Source organism: Elaeis guineensis, chromosome 6 (assembly GCF_000442705.2).
Source record: "Elaeis guineensis isolate ETL-2024a chromosome 6, EG11, whole genome shotgun sequence".
In the NCBI taxonomy this organism is placed as follows: Eukaryota; Viridiplantae; Streptophyta; class Magnoliopsida; order Arecales; family Arecaceae; genus Elaeis; species Elaeis guineensis.
In genome coordinates, this window is record NC_025998.2 from 42,402,599 (window position 1) to 42,420,610 (window position 18,012).

Sequence of the window (18,012 nt, forward strand, 5' to 3'; positions counted from 1 at the left end):
TTCATATTTGCATTGATATGGAAGAGTCCATAATATCATGGACTCTTGGTTTTTCACACCCTCCCTCTTATCCCACATGCCATATGATGGCGTTATATTTTTTCTAAATAGAGGAAGAGTCCTTTTGCTGGTTAACCTCTTTAATTTCCATGCCATCCCTTTGAATTCTATGGAAAAAAATTAAATCGTGCATGTAAGAATTAAGGGATGCCAAGAGTTGGCATCCCATGGTGTCGCCCATCCTTTTCTATTTAAAGGGGGTGCTACACATGATTTTTATGTGCCATTTTGGGTGGTGGTTGGGCATGGAAATGAGAAAAAATTGATAGAAAAAATTTGGAAAAAGATAAGGGGAAAAGGGAGATGAAAAATGGAAAGGAAGGGATGAGAGGAAAAGGAAAGCATGAGATGCTTATCCTAAAATCAGTTTATTCAAGTGTTGAATATCTGATTTAATTTTTATGTGATGTAATCTTTTAAGAAAAAATTTCTAAAGAGATCTTAGTGGAGGTCATGAAAGTGTACAAGTGGTGGTGCAACCAGTTCTTACGAAGGACGGATGACAGCAAGATTGCAAAGAAGGCTGCAGCGCCATATCGAGTTGGAAAAGGCCCTGATCAATTCTGTGTGGATCACCATTGGAGGCTTCTACTTTGGAGTCTCATAGATGTCTAAAAATTATCAGATCATGATCTTCTCATTGGTATATAACTTCTGGTCTCTTTCTATTATGTATATTTTTTGATTGTTTGATTATAACCATCAAGGGGTTCCTAGGGCTTTTGTGTTCCAGTAGATTAGTTTAAATGTTAAACTTTATTTTCAATTGTTGAATGCATATTAAAATTTTTGAAATTCATATTTCACTGTATCACCCGAATCCAACAGTGGTACCAGAGCCACCTTTGATTGATTAATCAAATATCATGTTATTTTTGTGATATCGATTAAATCTAGTTCAAACTATGTCAAAATCATATTTTCTGATTGATGTTTAATTGATGTTCTTGATGTATTTTTATTTATGATAAAATATTATCAATCTATGATCAAACTTGGATATATAAATTTCATAGTTTTTAGACTTGTGTAACAAGTTTAAGTTAGATCCTATAATCTATTTTTTTATGGAATTGAAATCTAGTGCTTGTGATGCACAGAGTCCTGGAATGCTACATATAGATGTAGATTGTCAGAACTTAAGATTTTTGCCTTTGATGCATTTACCTAAGATCCAAGGGCTAACCACCATGTTATTGGGCACTCACCATTATGGATTGACCATCTTGGTTGTAGCTCGAGGCATGTGTGGAGCCAAAAATATTTGATCATGAAAAGAAAGCATCAGACATGGATTAGGATTTTTATCGATGGATTTGTTTAACTATAATTTATTGATCTAAAGTATTTAGAATTAATGATTATAGATTAAATCAAATTCATGATTTTAATTTGATTAGAAGTCATGTTTTAATTTAGATTGATCTAATTGTCATTTACCTAATTTGATTAAGATTTGAGTTATGGTTGACCGACTCTATGCTAACCTAATTAGATTAGGGTTAATCTAAGAATTGGTCAACCTTACTCAAATGGATGATAAATGATTGACTTAAAATTGATCTTTGGGTCAAGTGTTGAACCCGAATCGAAAACTCTAGATGTGTCCTATATCCATATATTTAAACATCTTTATTGACATGTGTATGAATGATATCGCAATGAAAATAACATGAGTAGTTTGTTATGATATTTTATAATTATTATAAAATATATATTGATTGCTTATGAACTATGGTACATCCATGTGATGGATGTATGCATGAATGCTTCCATGTTAGCTGATTATGTAAATGCATCTGTAAGAATTGCAATAAGGACTGGATGCCCCTGATGCATTGTATTATCAGCTGAACCTTTTCTTTTCTATGTTTTCAATCGTAGATTGAGATTTTTACATGTTGATGTAAAATAATAGAAAAAAAATTATTTGAGAATAGATAGAAATTATTTCTCTCTATTTTTAAATTTAGATCAAGCATTCATGGTAGACTTCATAGAGATGAAGACTAGACTACCAAGCTTTTGGAGAGCTGAGGTGTATTGAGATTGATCATGAGATGGTTCAATCTATGATACATCTAGATTAGACCCACAGATCATCCTGTGGCTTGGATGATTTTTTCAAAAATCCATAACTATTTATCTTCCTCTATATGCTCTCACTTGCTGGTAGTTAGGAATTAGAATTTATATAGCATATGATGTATGTATATGTTTAAGATGTGCTTAAGACCCAAGTCCCTCATTCAAATTATATTAAGTCATAATGGTGAAATATTGAGAACACTATCCATACCTTCCTTCATGCTAATACTTTATTATGTCAAAAACTATAGTAGGCTTGTTGTGCTATCCAAAAGGCTTGCTATCAAGGACTGATTTGATACTGTCTTGGTGTATAATGAAGCTAATTATACTTAGCTCATATTAGGTCAATAGAGTATGTCAAAAGTTGTAGTGAGTTTATTGTGCTCTCCACAAGACTTGCTATAGTAATTAGTATGATGTTGACTTAGTGATACTTATGGTATATTCTGATAATGCTACCTTGTTATGCTATTCACAAGAGTAGTATTATTCAGGTATGACCATATAGGATTGAAGGATATAATTTAACTAAAATATTATAGTTTATTATGCTATACACAAGACTATAAGTATTTTAGAGGCAAAAGTTATGTTGAGAGTTGCATGAGATGCAATTAGTAAAGAGTTACTTACTCTTGAACTCATAGGAGCTTGTTTCGCTATCTACAAGGTTTTTTATGAGGAATTATGATCTCAACCCCACTAAAAAATTTTATGATAAGGTTTTTCAATTTCATACTTGAGAGCTATAAAATTTGTTAAAATAGTGGAAGACACAATTAGATAAAAATCTCATCTAACTTGTGCATGTCATCATGAGTAGTCTTTGAATGTTCTTATATACACATATGCATCTTTACTATCACTGCATAATAAATTTTTAAATAGATCGAACATCATAGAATGGTTGAGGAAAAGAAGGTGAAGAATGTCTTCACTAAGGTATCTAATTTAGTATTATAGCTATGATGAACATTAGAATTAAATTGCAAGAGTTGTCTTGTAAGTGTGAAGTAGGAGCAGGATGCAAAAGCTGCATCTGCTAATAATTTATATGAGATACAAATTAATTATCATTGAGTGTTTTAGCTTTAAAATATTAGGTATGTGATACCTTATATAGGTTCTACTTATGCAAAGTGTTGCTGGAACTATAAAGCTGAAGTAAGGTGACTACTTGCCTTTTGGCACTGATGGATAGTCCATTCATGCTGAGACTATAGAAATCTATGTAACCTTATAGTAAGGTTTAAGAACTAATAAATCATTGTTATGTGCCTGAATTTATCAAAAATATTATTTCAAATTTTTTGCTAATATAGTATAGTTTTGAAATTAATGTAAAGAGTAAAAGTTACTCTCATTTCGATAAATTTTAAGACTATGGTCTCATGTTTCTGTCACTTAATGATATTGTTCTTCATGATTGATGAAAATAAGAAATAAATATATAATGGTCATATATCTCAGGGAAAGTAAAGTTTTAGGTCCTGAATATATGGATGTTCGAAGATTAATAATATCTCGACCCAGAGATTGACACTTCATATGTGATATGATATGTTCTCTAAAATACTTCACAAATCTTATTTTTTTATTTTAAAAAATATCTTAAAAATTATTGTATATGTCAGATATCATCAAAATCTGTTATGAGCACTCCATATGAGATATGGAAAAGGTAAAAGGTAGGTTGCCTAACTTATGTGAAAAATGCTAATGTACATAAATTTTGTGCTAAAACAAGTTAATATATATATATTAGTTTATAGATAATCCTAAGAGTAGTATGTGATATTATTTCTACCACACTACATGACAAAAGTATTTTGACTGTAGATATGCCACCTTTTAGAATTTTTTTTTTTTTTTAAGAAGGGGATAGTGGGAGGATAATTAAACTTGAGAAAGTTTAAGACCTATGAACTATCCTATCATAACTTGTGAAATGTCCACAAATTAATCCTCAACCAGATGTGCTTATTGATGAGGTATAACCATGATACACACCTCCTCACCGAAGGTCAATTCAAGTGTGTAATGTACCACTCAAATATGGTTTGTCATTGAGAATGACAATACACCATACATCATTGAGAATAGTATTTTCTTGACCTATTCAGAGATCATTATGAGTAGAGACTCTGACAGTTGGCTTGAAACCATAATATCCGAAATAGACTCCCTGTACATCGATTAAGTATGGATTATAGTTGAAGCACCTATGGATATGACCCAACAGGTTACTGACAAGGATGTCAATCTGGATTTTTGCTATTGCCACACACCATCTAGAGAGTTTGTCTCTAGTGGGTGGGCAAATGTATTTATGGATTCAAGCAGGCACTGAGAAGTAGGTATTTCTATTTTTAATGAGATAGTCAAAATATTTGACTTTATCAAATATAGATGAATCATGTGGGTGTAGAAGAAGGTTAATGAGAGTCCCACTAACTTCTTAATTTTGTATGTGGGTGATATATAGTATATTGGAAAGATAGTCCTGATATTGCACTTGGTCAATGATATGCTTATCACAAAAATTTTTATAAAATAGATTTGGGTTAAGCATCCAGTTTACTTGGCATCTATAATGATAGATGTAAGTGGATGTTAGGCTTGTTTCAATCTAGATACATGGATTTTATGTTGAAGAGGTTCAACATGAATGGATGTAAATGAGTTTACTTACCCATACATTCAATGTACCAAGCCTGATGTGAATTATGTTTTGTGCCTAATCATTGATTTCAGGCAGATCCTTGATAGGATCTTTTGAAAACTGTGAAAGGCATTCTCAAAGTACTCGAGAAGTACTAGAGGAGCAGTGAATTAGAAGAGTTTCAAGCAACAAACTATATTAGTTTTAGTTAAATATTGTTAGTAAAGATTGCTAAGGAAAGTTGCCTGATGAAGGTTTCATCATTGAGTTGGGTGTGGTCTCACTAGGAACCCACGCACATCCTAGGCACTTTCACTTCATTCAATATATGATCGTAAAATGAGTTAGTATTAAAAACATTATAATAGACCAGTTTACTGAGCTTTACATAGTAGTAGTGTAATCGCCATCCTGATTGCAAAAGCATCAGGTACAAGGGCGATTGATTTTAGTGCAAGTGGGAGATTGAAAGAATAGTGCCCTACAAGCCAATCGCATAGGGATGTGAAGGGACTTTTATTTATTTTCTTCCAACTTATTTGCATGACATTGGTTATTTTTATTTATGAGGTATTTTGTTTTATCATTTGCTGCATTATTTTTTTATGACTATGATAAACCCCATAGATTAGGACAATAATTCTAGGGCCATGATGAGATCATGCCAGTGAGATCTAAAATCTTGATAGTCCCAATCTAAAATATTTCTAATCGTTGGATCATCGAGTCGGAGATCGATAATACCGATAAGACTGGTACATCCTATGTATGCTCGATGGAGAGGATGGTTGATCTTACAACCACTTATATGGTGACACTAATACAAGGATGTAGGTGCTTATTAGAGAATAAGTTTATTGAACTGACCCATCAAAAGAACATATGATGGAGCCTTACAACATGTCAATATATGGTTCTTTAGTGAGAGTGGTGCATGTGGTCTTTTGACCTGAGATCACCATGGTACCTTATGTACATGGATCCTTACTTTGGTTTATTCTCTAGCACACCACTTTGAGACGTGTGTGGGATATTCTGGGTATGGTGAAGTATGCATTGAGGTTGTGAGTGATCATAAGGAATCGGTCACTCCTTGTAGGAGGAGAGAACATCCTATGTGATTTCATAAGATGATGACTGTGAGAGTCTCTGGCCAGAGTAGGGATGAACAATAGAAATAGTTTTTACTAGTTCATTCATTGAGTCACCATCATCAGATCGAGATATATAAGGATAAATATTTGGGTTTGACATATTTTCATATCCATGGCCTTTTCAGGATGCTATATGATTGAAGGATTAAATTGCATAATAACTCACCATGGAAAGATAATTTTGATATTTTTATTAAATTTTAAATCTTCTAGATAGTCATGGTATATTGCTAGATGTCAATCTTGACTTGTGGACTCATCAGAATTAAAAGAGTTTAATTTAAGAATCAATTAGAAAGAGTCCTAGTTGATTGAAACTCTTGAGCTGACCTAATCCCATCGGATCACGATTACGTTGATAGTCTTGATCTACTGCTGGCTAGATTTGAAATTCAATGGGTCACACATAATAAAAATTTAATTTTGACCTAATTTATTTAAATTTATTATAAATTTAATGTGTTAATTAAATTGCTAGCACATGAATTAACCCAAGTTCTCAATTGGGTTCAGTGCAAATGTGTTTGTGCTAACCCTTTGCTTGTTGCCTTGACCTAATGTGATTGAGTTTGAACCATCTAATTATTAGTTGGTTTATCTGAATTTTATGAAAGAGTTTCATGTGAATCCACCACCTCCATGCTATAATCCACACACCAATTTATTTGTGGCATCATATTTATTTTGGAAGTTAAGGAGAGGAGTCCTTCTCTTTTACTTATCTTAATTCTCTTATATCTTCCACACATCCCTTAATTTTGTGCACCATCAGATGGTGCCTTGGGACTTGTGGGCATGGAAGAGGAGGAGTCCTTCTCTAAGAAGGAACTCCAAGCCAAAATAAATATGGGATGCCCACTTTTTGTGCATTGAAATGGAAGAGTCCATTTCATACTGAACTCTTGATTCCTTTAATTATTTCTACACATTTTTTTAGTTCCTCGTGACATATGATGGTGCTTGGAATATGAGGCATAGAAGAGGAGGAAGAGTCCTTCTCTTGGAAGGAATTTGAATGCCAAATAAATTGGATAGCCTTTCATATTTGCATTGATATGGAAGAGTCCATAATATCATGGACTCTTGGTTTTTCACATCCTCCCTCTTGATTCCTTCTAAATAGAGGAAGAGTCCTTCTGCTAGTTACCTCTTTAGTTTTCATGCCATCCCTTTGAATTCCATGGAAAAAAATTAAATGGTGCATGTAGGAATTAAGGGATGCCAAGAGTTGGTGTCCCATGGTGTCGCCCATCCTTTTCTATTTAAAGGGGGTGCTACACCTGGTTTCTGTGTGCCATTTTAGATGGTGGTTGGGCATGAAATAAGAGGAAATTGATAGAAAAAATCTGGAAAAAGATAAGGGAAAAAGAGAGATGAAAAATGGAAAGGAAGGGATAAGAGAAAAAGAAAAGCATGAGATGCTTGTCCTAAAATCAATTTGTTTAAGTGTTGAACATCTGATTTAACTTTTGTGTGGTATGATCTTTTAGGAAAGGATTCCTAAAGAGATCTTAGTAGAGGTCGTGAAAGCGTACAAGCGGTGGTGCAACTAGTTCTTGTGAAGGACAGATGGCAGCAAGCTTGCAAAGAAGGCTGCAGCGTCATGTCGAGTTGGGAAGGGCCCTGATCAATCCTATGTGGATCACCATTGGAGGGCTTTTACTTTGGAGTCTCGTAGAGGTCTCAAAATTATTAGATCGTGATCTTCTCGTTGGTATATGACTTCTGATCTCTTTCTGTTATGTATATTTTTTGATCATTTGATTATAATCGTCAAGGGATTCCTAGGGCTTTTGTACTCTGATAGACTAGTTTAAATGTTAAATTTTATTTTTAATTGTTGAATGCATGTTAAAATTTTTGAAATTCATATTTTGTTGCATCATCGAAACCCAACATTGACTAGGCTAATTTCTAATTGGGTTAGAAATTTGATGAGATATCTGGGTTTCTAATTAGATTAGGTTCATTTCTATTAGTGGGTTCAATTCAAATTTGATTTGGATTAGAATCAGAATTGAAAATGAAGAGTCCTTGTCAACTAGGACTCTATCCTTATCTTTTGCGCCACACCTGAATCCATGCCAATTTCTCTATGCCTAATTAGATATTGGTTGTGATTTTTGGCATCATGATAGAGGATCCAATAAGGGTGGGTGGCTATAGCTGATGAGTTATAATATTATCTCTTGCCTAATTTGAATGCGATCTGAATTAGAGATAAGATGTAAACTAGGAAAGTAATTTTTCATATATGGACTATTGTTGGTGCCATATTATTTTTTCTTTTATTTTTTTTGAAAAATTCTTTAATGTGTGAGACTCTAAAATCCTTCTCCACATCTTAATAATTTTTTTGAAATTTTTTGAGATGCCAAAAGGAGGTTTTGGCATGGACTCTTGGCACCCTTCCTTGGAAAACCCTAATTCCTAGTCTATAAAAGGGGTCCTCTCTCTTGGATTTCCCATGATCTTTTTCTTAGTATTTTTTATTTCTAGAGCCTCTTTTCCTCTCTTCTATTTATCTTCTTGATTCTCTCTTGCTTTGGTGTATCCAAGATACTTGAAGAAGGAGGAACAAATCAGCTGTCGAAGTTGCTTGCAGGCTAGCACCTTCAAGTGTCTGATCTGTGCCTATCTTCACGTGGATCTTCTTGTAGAGGCCAGATGATTTTTTGTAGCTATGAGCGATTTGAAGAACACCTTCTCCAACCATTGGACCAGAGGAGATCAAGATCAAATTTGTTTGGTAACGATCTCTAACTTATTTTGATTCCTATAGTAGATCTAATAGTTAGATCTAGAATTTCAGCATCAATGAGATCGATGTAATTTTTATTTTTAGATCTAAAGTATATATTTTCATATCAAAGATCTTGATGTGGTAATCTAAGATAGGATCTTATACATGTGATTAAGATTAAATCATTTAATCTATTATTTCTGCTGCATATAAAATTGCATGTACTTTACTATCGCATATTTTCTTCACTAATTGCTAAAAAAGATTAATTCCTGATTTGATCAAGGCTTGGGCTTGATTAATTTTTGATTGGATTAGAATTTAATCAAGTTAGTTTAGTGCCTAATTTGATTAGGTTGACTCTTATCTATTTGGATCTAACTAAATGGGAGTTGGTTGGAACCAAATAACTAAGACCAAGAGTTCAATTAAATTGGACTTCTCCCCGTGCATCGACTCCCTTTCTCCACATCAATTTTCTCAATGCTAATTAAGAATTTGCATGAGATAAACTCCATGCATTCATGCTCATGTTGCCCTCCCTTGATAAGGATAGGAGTGGTTGAGTTTGAATTCAAAAAGGTTTTGAATTTGAATAAAAACTAATCTTATTCTTATCCTATCCTAACCCCTTGGATGCCCACCTTAAGAAGGGCTGGTTTTCGTGTGTGGGAAAAAAGATTTCACTGAGAAAACTAAAGAGTGCAGCATGAAACTAAGAGGTGGGGTGGATCTTCTGTGCATGTAATAGAGGATAGTTGCTTCTTCCTGGGCGTGAGGTTTCTTTAAGGCGTGGGTTTCTAAATCCTTAGTATAGGGATTTTGGAAAGTAAGAAAATAGAAGTTTCTATTTTATTTTCTTCCTCTAATCTTTCAAAAGTCTTCTTCTTCTCTAGAAGTGTCTGAGTAGTTCGAAGAAGGTGTATGAATCAGCCATCACATGGCCTCTACACGAGCTAGCACCCCCGGGAGGTTGATCAGTGCCAGGGCTTTGTGTGGATGTCTTGTAGAGGCCGGACATTTTGTGTGACTGCTTGGCATCAGGAAGAACCAATTACCATGGTTGATAGTTGTAGTTATTGACTATCCGCACTCAGGTATAGAGTTCTGAACTCAGTCATATTGTAAATATGATCTATCGCATGCACTGATATGATCTATGCCTGTTGTTTTCTGATTTCAGATTTTATATATGCAGCATATATCATGTCATAGATCCTAGCATAGGTATTTTTAGATCTGATCTTATGCTTGCATGATAGATGAAACTATTTAATCTAGTTTGCTTTCATTAAAATTTTAAAATACAAGCATGAAATACCTATGGATTTTCTTCAATGGTATCAGAGCCTATATTTGATATGACATGAATATATATGCATGTAGATTTGAAATCTAATTTAAATGAAGCATTAGATATTTTTAATCTAATTTAGATATGATCTAAAGTAGTGATCAAATTTAAAATGATTTAGATTAGATCTAAATTTCTACATGTTACATATAAAATATGTTAGATTAGATGTCCTAGTACCCTAGTACTCGGATTATGCATCACCAGACCGTCCGATCATAAGAGCAAATAGGGTTTAAAGATCCTCTCTTTCTATTTCATGGATTCTCTTATAGAGTATAGGGGTGCCACTGTGATGTCTCATGAAGAGGAACCACGAAATGAAGAAAACTTACTTTTTTGTAAAATCCTAGATCCGATATCCCTAGGATCTATTGTATATGATAGAAATTTAAATTATGTGAAAAGAAGTAACATCTAATTATTGAAAATAAAATCTGAAATCATAAATAAGTTTAGATTAGATCTAAAAATAATTTGCGATTGATGTTATTACTGTTTACACAAAAATATTTGTTCTAAAAATTTAGTAATTTGTTGTTGTATTGCTTGTTGAGTCGACTCAATTCTGTTTTGAGTCGACTCAGAACCCTGGTTAGTTGGCTCAGGTTCCTACTGAGCTGACTCAATTGTACAAGTAGAAGATAAATGTTACTGCTCATTACTAGTGAGTCGACTATGTCTCAAAACTTAGTCGACCCACTATGATGAGTCGGCTCAGTCCAAGGGTGAGCCGACTCAAATTTTAGAATTGAATATTTATGCATACAATTCAAATATAAAGGAGTTTACATATGAAATGGTTTCAAAACCTAACCTAATCCCATGTTAACCCTACACTTAATTAAGAATTAAGAGTTAAATATTTAGATCTAGAATTATTAATTTAAGATCTAATGACATTGCATAAAATATGGAGCTATAGGTTAGTTTGAATCAAATCCTCTTAACTAGGTTAGACCTAGGATCAGAATCAAACAAGATAATGGACTGATATGAATAGTTGATCAAATCTAATCAAATTTTGACTTAAATTAGGTCAAGAACAGTCTAGATCCAATACAATAGTTATAGTTGGTCAAGTTCCATATTTTTGATTTGATCAAATGGATCTGATTGTTAGCTCGACGGTCGAACCTAAGTCTATAGACTGATCAAATCGAAGAAGATAAATCGATTGGTGTCTAAGGCAAGTGGTTGAATGCGATTTTTAATTAGGACTATTCTCTTTCCTGACCAACTACGTTAGTATTTAACTAAGAAAAGAAATGAGGACCCTCCCGTCAAACTCCACTTACCTGGCCAATGTAGTCAATCTGATTTTGATTAGGTTGCTTAATGATTTGGATTGGCCCATGCTAGCTAGATAAATCAGTTTTGATAGATTTAGGTGTTTCTGGATTGGCTTGTCTTTAGTCTCCCTTGATGGCTTTGTGAAGTCAATGGGAGGATTATAATTCACTGATCAATCACTTCTCTTATTTCTATAAACATGTAAATAAATTTTCTAAATTATTAGATCCTTAAAATAAAATAGTTATGAAGATAACTATATCATAGCCTCCTATTTACATGAATGATAATTAGTCCAGTAGTCTGATAATCATTAGAGGCACCACACATCTGGTGCTTATTTCTTATTAGAATTATCATTCATTATATGATAACTCAGTTTTGTCTCTCTGATGGGTGGTCAGGTTGGCTGAGCCACACTCGGACCTAATCATTCTTTAGTTAGAATCACTGAGCATGGTCATGTTAATGGTTAGATTAAATCAAAATTTTTAGTGGAAGCACCACATGCCTGCTGAAGAGATGTCTGGGGCAAAATTAATTATTAAAAATTATTTAGAGAAATAATTGGTTAAGAACCTATCCATAGATATACATAGTTGGCCAAGCCACACTCGGATCCATTTGCAGTCTGTGTGGATTCTAGTATCTACTAAGGGATTAAAGTAATTTCTCAAATTGAAGGTAGAGGCTATCAATTCGTATAAAATAGTAGAAGAATCTTTAGACTAAAGTTTAAGTCTTTAGACTTAAATAATTCATATACTAATAGGTCTTATAATTTTTTTTTATGTAGTTATGGCTAGTACCTTATCGCTTCGATCATTGTTGGATAGTGATAAGTTGACAGGATTCAATTTCGATAGTTGATATAAAAAATTAAAGATTATCTTGGAGCACGAGCTAATCTTGTATGTTCTAATAGATCTGGCACTTGAGGAGCCCACTCCGAATGCTTGTGGTGTGGTTCGAGATACTTACCAGAAGTGGCTTAATGACCAAACTACGGTGCGTTGCATCATGCGGGTGGCAATGAACTATGAGTTCAGTCATAAATTTGAGGATGCTCAGCTAGAGGATATGCTGCAAGTGTTGAATGAGTCCTTCGGCACGCCTGATGACGTTGAGAGGCCCAAGACTAGTTGGGCTATCTTCAATGCTCGAATAAGGGAGGGGGCATATGTTGAGAATTATATCCTAAAATCAATCATGTGATGATTAAGTTTCTCTTTATATATAAATTATTTATTGATAAATAAAAGTTATTTTGATATTTTTCATCACAAAGTTGCATCTTTATTGTAGAACTTTTGTATTGTGATGAAGTCCTTAGAACTATGTTAGTGAACAATAAAGAAAAAATTTATCGTATAGTTCTTAAACATGTTTGTGACTGAATGATACGTCATTATAGAATAATAATATTTATCGAGTGGAGGTCGTTGTGTGCCATATGGGTTGGTTGTCCTCTTAATCAAGAAGTATGGTGATACTGATATGGCATACATGTGAGATGTAAGAGTATATCATCACTAAATATGTGACTCACTTGCTGAATGTTCTACTGTCAAGAGCTGCTCATAAAGCATATGGGCATAAGTGTCCCTTAGATCTGAGATCATCATAGTGACTTACAAGCAACTCACTGTGCTTTGGTGCTAAACTATTTGAATTTTTAATACAGTGACAAAAGGCTACTGGATACAGTCAAGTACTTGTGAAGTCTATGTGTAGATCAAGATAGGATTGACTCTGCTAGATTATAGGAGCTGATGCACCACTGTATTTTAATTTAGTAAAATCTTAGCCTGGGTAATCCATGAGATTGATTTGAAAGGTAGAAATATAATGTGGATGAAATACTCTATGCCGACAGTTGAACCTAGATCATCCTAGAGCATTCAAGATCGAAGAGATGAATTATGTGTGAGAATTTTCAGTGTAGGGGTAAAATGGTAATTTTAATTTTTTTTTTAAATTATAATTTTATAGTAAAAATTATTAATTAATCTAAGAAGATAAATCGATTGGTGTCTAAGGCAAGTGGTTGAATGGGGTTTTTAATTAGGACTATTCTCTTTCCTGACCAACTACGTTAGTATTTAACTAAGAAAAGAAATGAGGACCCTCCTGTCAGACTCCACTTACCTGGCCAATGTAGTCAATCTGATTTTGATTAGGTTGCTTAATGATTTGGATTGGCCCATGCTAGCTAGATAAATCAGTTTTGATAGATTTAGGTGTTTCTGGATTGGCTTGTCTTTAGTCTCCCTTGATGGCTTTGTGAAGTCAATGGGAGGATTATAATTCACTGATCAATCACTTCTCTTATTTCTATAAACATGTAAATAAATTTTCTAAATTATTAGATCCTTAAAATAAAATAGTTATGAAGATAACTATATCATAGCCTCCTATTTACATGAATGATAATCAGTCCAGTAGTCTGATAATCATTAGAGGCACCACACATCTGGTGCTTATTTCTTATTAGAATTATCATTCATTATATGATAACTCAGTTTTGTCTCTCTGATGGGTGGTCAGGTTGGCTGAGCCACACTCGGACCTAATCATTCTTTAGTTAGAATCACTGAGCATGGTCATGTTAATGGTTAGATCTAATCAAAATTTTTAGTGGAAGCACCACATGCCTGCTGAAGAGATGTCTGGGGCAAAATTAATTATTAAAAATTATTTAGAGAAATAATTGGTTAAGAACCTATCCATAGATATACATAGTTGGCCAAGCCACACTCGGATCCATTTGCAGTCTGTGTGGATTCTAGTATCTACTAAGGGATTAAAGTAATTTCTCAAATTGAAGGTAGAGGCTATCAATTCGTATAAAATAGTAGAAGAATCTTTAGACTAAAGTTTAAGTCTTTAGACTTAAATAATTCATATACTAATAGGTCTTATAATTTTTTTTTATGTAGTTATGGCTAGTACCTTATCGCTTCGATCATTGTTGGATAGTGATAAGTTGACAGGATTCAATTTCGATAGTTGATATAAAAAATTAAAGATTATCTTGGAGCACGAGCTAATCTTGTATGTTCTAATAGATCTGGCACTTGAGGAGCCCACTCCGAATGCTTGTGGTGCGGTTCGAGATACTTACCAGAAGTGGCTTAATGACCAAACTACGGTGCGTTGCATCATGCGGGTGGCAATGAACTATGAGTTCAGTCATAAATTTGAGGATGCTCAGCTAGAGGATATGCTGCAAGTGTTGAATGAGTCCTTCGGCACGCCTGATGACGTTGAGAGGCCCAAGACTAGTTGGGCTATCTTCAATGCTCGAATAAGGGAGGGGGCATATGTTGAGAATTATATCCTAAAATCAATCATGTGATGATTAAGTTTCTCTTTATATATAAATTATTTATTGATAAATAAAAGTTATTTTGATATTTTTCATCACAAAGTTGCATCTTTATTGTAGAACTTTTGTATTGTGATGAAGTCCTTAGAACTATGTTAGTGAACAATAAAGAAAAAATTTATCGTATAGTTCTTAAACATGTTTGTGACTGAATGATACGTCATTATAAAATTGTTGGGTATAAAATACCCACAGCCGGAACCCACGACGGAACCACCATCAGCAAGTGCAGCTCCGCTCGGACTCCTACGGGAGCCAGGACTCCGCCGCCAGCATCAGAACAGCTCCGCCCGGACTCCCACGGGAGCCGGGCTCCGCCCTTAGTATCAACTGCTGGTAAGCTCAATCCGGACTCCTATCAGAGCCGGACTTCACCCTTGGCTTGGTTTGCAGCGCAGCTCCGCCCGGACTCCTACGGGAGCCGGGCTCCACCGACGGCATCAGCACAGCTCCGCCCGTACTCCTACGGGAGCCGGGCTCCACCGCCATCAGCAAGTGCAGCTCCACCCGGGCTCCTACGGGAGCTGGACTCCGCCTCCAGCATCAGAACAGCTCCGCCCGGACTCCCACGGGAGCCGGGCTCCGCCCTTAGTATCAACTGCTGGTAAGCTCAATCCGGACTCCTATCAGAGCCGGACTTCACCCTTGGCTTTGTTTGCAGCGCAGCTCCGCCCGGACTCCTATGGGAGTAGGGCTCCACCGACGACATCAGCACAGCTCCGCCCGGACTCCTATAGGAGCCAGGCTCCACCGACGACATCAGCACAGCTCCGCCCGGACTCCTACGGGAGCCGGACTCCACCACCATCAGCAAGTGCAGCTCCGCCCGGACTCCTACGGGAGCCGGGCTCCACCGCCATCAGCAAGTGCAGCTCCGCCCGGACTCCTACGGGAGCCGGGCTCCACCGCCATCAGCAAGTACAGCTCCGCCCGGACTCCTACGGGAGCCGGACTTCGCCACCAACATCAGAACAGCTCCGCCCGGACTCCTACGGGAGCCGGGCTCCGCTCACGATGGCTCCGACCGTTACCGAGCTTCAATCGACAGATCCACACCCTCTGACAGGCCTTCAAAATGGCCGCGACCCTGCTCCACCTTTTATGACGGACTCCACGCAGTATCATCAATCCCTGACAAGCCGCAGCAGCCATAGCCGCCCTGCTCCACTTCCTGTGGCGGACTCCGCACAGCTCCACTATCCCCCTGGCAGGCCACAGTGACGGCCACGAACCTGCTCCACCTCCTGCGACGGATACCATGCGATTCTCCTGACGACGGACGCTGCTCCACCCCTCATAACAGATTCCACGTGGCAAGTCGAGATGATGCCCGCGTGTCTGCTCCATTATCTTTCGCAATCAATTCCCCTGACCGTGGGCGGCCCACTACCAGGCGGTTACACACGTCGCCATCAGTCCGTTGCCTCCCCCGCCTATAAAAGGGGGGACTCAGATACGTTATCTTTTTAAGCTCTTTTGCCTTATCTCAAAACTCTGCTAAATTCTCCGTTCGAGCACTCCATTCTTGTTGAGGCAGAGAACTGACTTGAGCGTCGGAGGGTCTTGCCGGAGCAACCCCACCTCCGGTTTAGACTTCCCTTGCAGGTCCCGGCGGCGACCGCGGCTTCCTCAACTCCAGCTTCTCCGGCGCAGGCGGATTTTTGCACCAACAGGATTGGCGCTAGAAGAAGGGCCTGTGTCTTCGCAGCACCCTTGTTCTTGAAGGAGCGCTCAACGGAGCCGCCTCCGGCCATCTCTCCGTCATCTACTCCCAATCCTCCCCCACGAGATCGACACCCGATGCCTCCGTGCAGGGCATCCACCCGGCGGTCCACGGCCTCCGCGGCCAGATCTCAGGCTCCGGCCTCCCCTCCCGTTTCTCAGCCAGCTCCTCCTCCCCCTCCGACGATGGCGGTCGGCGCGGAGCAGTTTGACTTGCTGGCGCAGTAGGTCAAAGGCCTCGTCGAGGCCGTACAGGCAATGCAGCAGCAGCCGCCGCAGGCGTCGGCGCATCTGGAAGAGGCATCTCCGGAATGCCAGAACCCGGTGGTGGGGCGGGCCACCTGGGCCAGCCGCCCCGTCCTTCCCGGGAAGGCGAATCCAAGGGTGGAGAGCCCTCAATCGGACCACGACTCCACCCCTGGGAGATCCCTGCCCCCGTTCTGCCAAAGGACCCTTGAGACTCGAAGTCGAGAGGATTTCCTGGACCGGAGGCTCCAGGAGATGAACCGGCGGATCGAAGAACTCCGCCATGCGCCTCCCGCTTACGGTGAGGATATCTGCACTGACCCTCCCTTCTCCCAAATGATTATGCAGGAACCGATCCCGCCGAATTTCAAGCTCCCCCAGTTTGAAAGCTACGACGGGACGTCGGACCCGGTGGACCACCTGGAGGCCTTCCGAATGATGATGCTGCTTCATGGTGCCCCCGACGCCATCTTGTGCCGGGCTTTCCCGTCTACTTTGAAGGGAGCAGCAAGAAACTGGTACTCGGCACTGAAGTCGGGTACCATCTTCTCCTTCGACCAAATGAGCCACCAATTCGTGGCCCATTTTGTCAGCAGCCGACGTCCCCGGAAAGGTTCGGAGTCCCTCATCAACATCAAGCAGAGGGAAGGGAGTCCATACGGGCCTACATCAACCGCTTCAACATCGCGGCGTTGGAGGTCCGGAACTTGGACCAGTCGTTGCCATGGCCGCCCTGAAAGGTGGCCTTCAGAAGAATGATCTCTTGTACTCCCTGGAGAAGAAGTACCCCAGGGATTTTGCTGATCTGCTGGCTCGGGCTGAAGGATACGCCCGAGCGGAAGAGGCCTTCAAAATGAAGGATGAAGAGACTGCAAGGGAGCGCCAGGGGGAGATTCTGGCAAGCCCGCAGTTGAGAAGAGGCCAAGGGAAGTCCGGCCTCGCTCCCGATCCCCTCCTGGGCACAAGCGCGCCCATACTCCACCCCGGGCAGCAGGCAGGAAAGCCCGGACAACAGGTTTCGGGGGGTTCCCCGCCAGGGAAGTTCCGCAGCTACGCCCCCCTCAACGCTTCGAAGGCCCAGGTACTGATGGAGGTCAGGGAGCTGATCCCTAGGCCGGAGAGGATGCGACGCACCCCGGGAAGCACAACCCCAACAAGTTCTGCCTCTACCACCGCGACCACAGCCACGACACCGAAGAGTGCATCCAGCTCCAGGACGAGATCGAGGAGCTCATCCGGCGAGGTCGGCTCGACAGATTCATCCCCACAGGCCTGAGGGTAGAGGAGACCGGCCAAGAG

General features: G+C 38.5%; 1 long non-coding RNA gene across 2 annotated transcripts; it reads left to right on the forward strand.

Annotated features, from left to right (window-relative positions):
- The first annotated feature begins 303 nt into the window (after positions 1-303).
- LOC140858857 (uncharacterized) lies at positions 304-12,935 on the forward strand. Of its 2 annotated transcripts, XR_012142269.1 has the most exons (5): positions 304-703; positions 7,458-7,681; positions 8,527-8,716; positions 9,607-9,807; positions 12,283-12,934. It is a non-coding gene; the product is annotated as an uncharacterized lncRNA (long non-coding RNA). The 2 variants fall into 2 exon arrangements; XR_012142268.1 differs by lacking the exon at positions 304-703 and having other exon boundaries at positions 7,258-7,681; positions 12,283-12,935.
- The last annotated feature ends 5,077 nt before the right edge of the window (positions 12,936-18,012 follow it).